Source organism: Monomorium pharaonis, chromosome 2 (assembly GCF_013373865.1).
Source record: "Monomorium pharaonis isolate MP-MQ-018 chromosome 2, ASM1337386v2, whole genome shotgun sequence".
NCBI lineage: Eukaryota > Metazoa > Arthropoda > Insecta > Hymenoptera > Formicidae > Monomorium > Monomorium pharaonis.
Genome location: NC_050468.1, coordinates 3,052,476 through 3,060,455, shown reverse-complemented (window position 1 = coordinate 3,060,455; position 7,980 = coordinate 3,052,476). Strand labels below are relative to the sequence as shown.

The 7,980-nt window shown below is 39.0% G+C and overlaps 1 protein-coding gene across 1 annotated transcript in view; it reads left to right on the top strand.

Moving 5' to 3' along the window:
* LOC118644121 (glycosyltransferase 25 family member-like) overlaps positions 1 to 7,980 on the top strand; it is a 123,918-nt gene that overhangs the window by 80,658 nt on the left and 35,280 nt on the right. The gene's annotated exons all lie outside the window — the stretch shown is intronic.

Below are 7,980 nucleotides of genomic sequence, written 5' to 3'. Positions count from 1 at the left end.
CGCGAAGCGCCGTACGTGTTACTGGGCGCACGGAGGAGCCGGGGAGATGGGAGAGGAGCGAAAAAAGTGGGGATCGCGCCGGTGTTGCATCCTTCACTAACGTCGCACGTTGAAGAAGGATAGAGCTAAGATGAGTGAGAAGACGTGATACCGACTCGATGGTGTCCCAATATCCGTTTCACTCGCACTCGATACTAATATCGTCTCTCGCTCGCCAATACCGATGCGTCGTGCTTTCCTTTTTCTTTGAGAGGCGGCTATCCGAATGCACGAAGCGTCGACATTTATTCTATTAGCATGTCATTCATTACTTTATATTATGTAAAGTGATAAAATTTAATTTAAAAAAACACAAATTTTTATTGAAATATTAATTATGTTATACATAGAAAGAAAAAAATTCACGTTTATCCCAATTAATTATTGATTCACTTATGATTGCGTAATAATGCTTCTTTTTCATCCCGTAACAAATTTTTGTGTGAAATTATAACCATCGTTACGGATAATTTTCAGACTATAAGAGTTTCTCATCCATTTACAAATTTAGAGTATAAGATTACTTTCTTGTATTGTAAGTAAGCTTGCAAAATTGAATTTACAATTAAATGTAAGTGTATAAAAATAGTGATAGTGATAAAAGATTATAAAGTTTTAAACTTATCTTATCATTTTGTTTAAATTAAAATATATATTTTGTTAATGTTGCAAGGAAAAGGAACAGGCAACAAACGATAATCAAATATTTAAAATATTGTCTAAATTTATTTAATTGAATTGATAAACATATCGCATTATTTCTGTCATGTATTCTGGAATTAGTTTGATAAAATTGTCAGTTTTTGAACAGATATAACTGGGATTTGGTAAGTTTATGTATTTTTTAACTGAATCGAGTAAATAGCATATAAAATTTAATTATGTTAAATGTTAGATGAACAAAAAATTAACTTACAATCTATCTTACAAACTACAATTAACTTACAAACTATCAACATTAAATAAATGTTAAAATAAAATTTTTATTATCTTTTAAAATTATTATTTACATATAATTAAAGTTTCTAATTAAAAAAAACATTATTAAACAAAACAGTTATCGTATGAGTTATTAAATAAATTTTAATAGTTTTTCTTGCGCTTCCAAATTTGCAATATAAAATTAATATTTCTTGTTACTAATAAAATTTGTAGAATTAAAGTTACAATTAAATATAAAAATATACTAATAATAAATTAAAACATAATTGTGTTACTTGTAATGAAATTACAATTAACGTGTTACTTTTACCACCGACGAGAGACTATTAGTAAATAATCTCTCGTCGATGTTTTAACCAGCCTACTGGCCGGAAAATGCCGACCAGCCGGCTTTCTAACACGTGAGACAGCCGTCTCTATTTGCGATGTGAAAATTTTATTGGCCCTGAAAAGGACCGATTGTGGTGTTAGCTGCGGAAGCATTAATAATCCGTCCAGTATCCAGACCGGTCAATAACTTGATTGAGTCGATTAGGCATCGAATTAATCAAGTTTGCAAGAAAGTCTGGTCGGAACCGAAGTTCTTCCCAGATTTCTTTTGCGTGATTGACTAACGCTGCTACCGTCCTCTCCCTTCTTGGTTCCCATCGTCGAACCATTTGTGCCCAGACATTTTCGATCAAATTTAGATCTGGTGAACGAGCAGGCCAGTTAACCAACTTGATCTCCGGATGATTCCGAAACTATGCCTGCGTTTCACGCGAAGTGTGGACTCCAGAATTATCCTGCACTAATCGAATAACTGGCATGTCCTCTACAGAATAAATTGCGCGTACTGATGGAAGAAAAACATCTTCCAGTATGCGAATGTAATCTGCAGAGGTCATTCTTGGAGGAGTCTCCACCAGCTCTCCGATTGTAGTGCCATTAATCCAGCCCCACAATGAGCATGAAATCCTCCCACTTCTGTAAAGAGGCACAACATGGTTCGGATGCAACCGTTGATCTCGTGGTCGCCATACGTGAGGTATGCGGTCGGCAGACGATACGAAAGATTTCTCATCCGTAAAGAACGTTGCCTCCCATTCCTCATGGCTCGTCACCAGGTTTTCCAAAGCAAACGCGATGCGCTGCTCCCGATGAAAGGGAGTCAGCGGAATTTTGCGGGCTGGACGGTAACAGTGATATCCAGCTTCGTTGAGACGTCGCCGGACGGTCCTATCGGATACTTCGACGTTCGTTGCGTTGATCACCTCTTGGATGGTGCCAAAGGGTTGATCAGCAACTGCGGCAACGATAGCCTCAACTTCTTCTGGTTGAGTCTTTCGGGGAGCCCGATTATTTCGACGATGATCATGCAAAGCATGATCACCGCCATCCGTAAAACGCTGTATCCATCGTCGGACAGTTTTCACAGAACACGAAATTTCAGCAGCAATTTCAGCTACTGATCTTCCGGTCTGCCACTGCCCAACAATACGACCTCGCATCTCCGGACACAAGTTTTTAGGCATCGTTATCACAATTGCAGAATTACGTCCGCTCAGTGCTATGACACCACGATAAATAATTTAATAAGCAAAAATAGTAACAAACATTTGAAATATGCGGTCTCCTAGTAACAAAACAACAAGCAAAAGAAGAAAAAAGAACGATACATATGGTTCACCGTGTGAGTGAGACACATAAGCTGGAATGAAAAACTATTAAAATTTATTTAATAACTCATACGATAACTGTTTTGTTTAATAATGTTTTTTTTAATTAGAAACTTTAATTATATGTAAATAATAATTTTAAAAGATAATAAAAATTTTATTTTAACATTTATTTAATGTTGATAGTTTGTAAGTTAATTGTAGTTTGTAAGATAGATTGTAAGTTAATTTTTTGTTCATCTAACATTTAACATAATTAAATTTTATATGCTATTTACTCGATTCAGTTAAAAAATACATAAACTTACCAAATCCCAGTTATATCTGTTCAAAAACTGACAATTTTATCAAACTAATTCCAGAATACATGACAGAAATAATGCGATATGTTTATCAATTCAATTAAATAAATTTAGACAATATTTTAAATATTTGATTATCGTTTGTTGCCTGTTCCTTTTCCTTGCAACATTAACAAAATATATATTTTAATTTAAACAAAATGATAAGATAAGTTTAAAACTTTATAATCTTTTATCACTATCACTATTTTTATACACTTACATTTAATTGTAAATTCAATTTTGCAAGCTTACTTACAATACAAGAAAGTAATTTTATACTCTAAATTTGTAAATGGATGAGAAACTCTTATAGTCTGAAAATTATCCGTAACGATGGTTATAATTTCACACAAAAATTTGTTACGGGATGAAAAAGAAGCATTATTACGCAATCATAAGTGAATCAATAATTAATTGGGATAAACGTGAATTTTTTTCTTTCTATGTATAACATAATTAATATTTCAATAAAAATTTGTGTTTTTTTAAATTAAATTTTATCACTTTACATAATATAAAGTAATGAATGACATGCTAATAGAATAAATGTCGACGCTTCGTGCATTCGGATAGCCGCCTCTCAAAGAAAAAGGAAAGCACGACGCATCGGTATTGGCGAGCGAGAGACGATATTAGTATCGAGTGCGAGTGAAACGGATATTGGGACACCATCGAGTCGGTATCACGTCTTCTCACTCATCTTAGCTCTATCCTTCTTCAACGTGCGACGTTAGTGAAGGATGCAACACCGGCGCGATCCCCACTTTTTTCGCTCCTCTCCCATCTCCCCGGCTCCTCCGTGCGCCCAGTAACACGTACGGCGCTTCGCGTGTGTGGGTGATCGCCGCGCGCTGAACGTCGCGGGACACCATTTCTGCCGGTGCGTGTACGCGGTGGTTCTACTAAAAAGTATATGAAAGGTCTGTGGTGAAGCTGCAAGGCGACCAGAACTCCTCAATGAGGGGTCAGATCGAGAGAAAAGCTCGCTCCGATAAGATGGAGACTGTAAGAAAACAGTACATCTGACAGCCAAGAAAATATAATCTTTTATTTTTAACAGAAAGCCACCCCAATCGACGTCTATATGGCGTAATGCGCTCATCTCGTCTAAGATTAAAGATAAAACGTATACAGCAATTAATAGTTCTCTGCAATCTGGCATTCAAATCTCTGCTCAAGTCATGATATACCAGGCAACAATAATCAATCAGCGGGATTATCAATGTCGTTACTAACTATTCTTAAATTAGTGGAAAAGAAATTTCTATTAAATTTTAGCCTATGAAGCGCATAATGAACCCTCTGCGACACCTGCAAAACATGTTTCTTCCAAGAAAGAGTAGATGTGAAAGCAACACCCAAGTTCTTAACCTCACTCACAAAAGACAGAGGCACATGATTTACTACATATAATAGGCGGAAGAGCGTTAAGATTAATGCTTCTCATATAAGCTTGACTGCCACAAATAAGCACACTTGATTTAGCAGGATTCAATTTAAGACTATTTGACTCGGCATAATTGAATACCGCATTTACATCCTGCGACACTAATTCAAGACTTTGATGTATATCTGTCAATCGGCAGGAGAGATAGATTTGAATATCATCCGCAACATCATGTGAGACGAATATTGTAACACATTACCAATATCATTAATAAAAAGTGAGAATAAGAGTGGACCAAGTACTGAGCCCTGCGGGACACCAGATGACGTAGACAGCCAATTTGAGAATTCACCAGTATCACTCATCACCGCTTGAGAACGTCCAGTCAGATACGAAAAAATCCATGTGAGGACAGCATCAGAGAATTCAATTCTCTTAAGTTTAACAAGCAAGCCTAAATGTGGAATCGTATAAAACGCTTTACTAAAATCAAAGAAGACCAAGATTGTGATGAGTCCATCAATACCCTCCTTAATGTCGTCACATACTCGCAAAAGTGCTGACTGAGTACTATGACCCAGTCGATATGCTGACTGCCTTGGATTGAGGAGACTGTATTCAGTTAAATAGTCAGTGATTTGTGCAGCGATAATCCTTTCAAGTATTTTAGAAAGCTCTGGTAGGTTTGCAATTGGTCTTGTATCCGACGGAGATATCCGGATTTTCGAAAGAGGGCGAATAAGAGCACGTTTCCACTGAGACGGAAATGAAGACATTTTCAGTGAGTAATTAAATAGATTAGTAAGACATTGTGAGATTATAGGCCAAGCGATATGTAGGAAGTAGAGGTATGCCATCAGAACCTGACGCATAGAAATGTAGCGGTCTCACAGACATAAGTTTAAGAACATCTCTAAGCGATACAGCGGAGGAAACAAATTCAGGATATTGAGATGAACAGACAACCCGAGTGATAGCAGAAATCAGTTTTCAAGCAAGGCAAATGAGCATTAGAAACAGATACATAAAACGAGTTTAATTGATCAGGTGTAAAAAATTGCAGAGGAGAAACAAAAGTTGACTTTACTAGACCTAGACGAGCCAACTCTCTCCATAGTTTAGCAGGATCGGTAATATTTTTAAGAGAGTTAAACTGAAACTCATTTTTCGTACGTTTAATATCTGCATTAAGTCTGTTTCGAAATAATCTGTAAGTGGCATAGGCAAGTAGATCATTAGAACGTTTTGTCCGCTTATACAAATGATTACGTGTACGAAGACGTGTTCTGAGTTCGTCTGTGAGCCAACGCTTCCTATCAGGGGGCTTCCTGATAACAAATTCGCGCTTTGGAGCAAGTATATCCAACGCGTCAAGCAGAGCCCCACAGAGCACCGCACAAAGTCCATCTACTCTAGTAACGTTAGTCGGATCATCAAGTCCATTACAACCATTATCAAAGATGGCATAGAAGGAAGCACAAAACGTAGAACTCTCAAAGATGGACAAAAGATAAACATTTAACCTATCACTACCAATGTTTCTAAGATTACGCCTCAAAATGGTATGCTCGATTTCTGCGTTCATGCCGAAGGAGAGAGACAGCTCAATGAGATCGTGACCAGCTATAAATGGGGACTCAGACCTGACAAACCTCAGGACCTTCTCGCTGTCATCCACAACAATGACATCAAGCCACGAGTCAGTAGTGGCTGTGTGATGTGTGGCATCTGAGTGCACGATATGCATTGATATGCTTGACATAAGTTTTCTCAGATGATTAGCCTCAAAGTTGGTAGAAAGAAGGTTGCAATTTAAGTCTCCACCAATAATTATGTTCTTATATGAGTGGGAGACACTAGTAAGCGTTTCAATGAATTCATTTAAGAGAAGACCCTTGGGCCTCTTATAGACAGACGCGAATAGTACAGTCTCACTGTTCGGCAAGCGTAGCTCCGAATAAGATACTCAGGAGCATCGATGTCAGATCCCTGAGAAGTTGCAATAACCGTAACCCGTAATGAGCTGTGAATATAGCAGGCAACACCTCCACCTCTTCGTCCAACACAATCGTTACGAATTAAAAAGTAGTCGTTTAAAGCTACAAGGTCGTCAGAAACACCCGCGCGAAGCCAAGTCTCAGATACAGAAATTATATGGTGATAATTAGAATTGAATTTTAGTCTAATAAGATCAATGTGTCCAAGCAAGGAGTTCGCATTGAATTGAGCCACATAAAATTGAGCAGTTCTTGAACCCGAGACATTCAACAGGACAGAAGTTGAGGGATCAACGGAATGTCAAACAAGCCTGTCAAGATCAGCTTTAGAATTAACTTGTATAACAGGCTTGCCGTTAGAGTGTCTTACATTAATGCAACCTCCACGCACCCAGACATATTTGTATGATCTGTCCTTGGCGACACGCTTAGTCAGTTTCAGTAATTCATGTAACTCTTTAGGGAGCAGCTCATTTACATATACGTTGCGATCTGAATCATTACCGCAAACCTCCCTCTGCGCAAGCACACGCCGCGCTCGCTTTTTAGATATAACTATATCACGAACGGCACGAAAGGACAGAGTTACTATATGCGAGTTAGTAGTATTAGCCGGCAAGGGATGCTCACTCGCTGTTTCCCGCTGCGAACCACGAACAGGCCTGACATCCAGGATATGACAAGATAAATTTGAAATGCCAAGGGCCACGAACGCATTGCGAACACATGCCGAGGGAGGAATTGCCATTGCAGCTAGGACGCCAGAAATAATGAGTGAATTTTCAGCAGGAGCCCGCGCGACCGCATGAGAAGAACCATGATCTCTCAATTTACGAACCTCATTCGCTAGAGCAGCGCACTGCTTCTCTAACTCAACTATTCGTTGACTATTACGATCAACGTTGCGCGCTATATAATTTAATTGGTTGAGTTTTTTACTGAATTCACCATTTGTACGCCGCTGTTCCTCGGCAAAAGCAGAAAATTTCGCACTTTCATCTGTTCGATTAATTGGAGTAACAGTTCATTTGTTCCACTATCAGTCAGCTACTGCGACTGAGTATGAGTGCCAGAGATTGCAGAAGTGGCCATATGAGCAGAGTCGAAGTCGAAGGGCCGCACCGTATCAACCACCACACGTGTAAGTGGTAATTTTAATGATGAGGATAACGCTTTACAGCAAGTGTCAGCGTATCTACTCATCGAGTATGATTTGATACAACCAGGGTGAAACACTCTCTTGCACTCACACTCAACCAGTGCAGTCGCAACCGGCTTTTTACACTTGGCACAGGCAGCCAACATGAGTACGCACAGCAATCGCCACACTATAAGCCAGCGTGGCCGTGATGAGTATGAGACTTGAAGGCACACAGTCTCAATTTGCACTCCACAATCCGCAGCAAGAATCAAACCAGACACCCGGTAGGCACAGAGATCACGCAGAGCACACGCGGCAGGTAAGGCACAGCCAGGCAGCACGATGAGGCATAAAGAAACGGCGCTTGCGCAGAAAAGAGACAGCCAATGGAGATGACGAGATAGAAGACGTGCTCCAAATTACATCGGTACGTCCAGGCCAGAAAAATCACCGTAGCTTGTACAACAAGCTA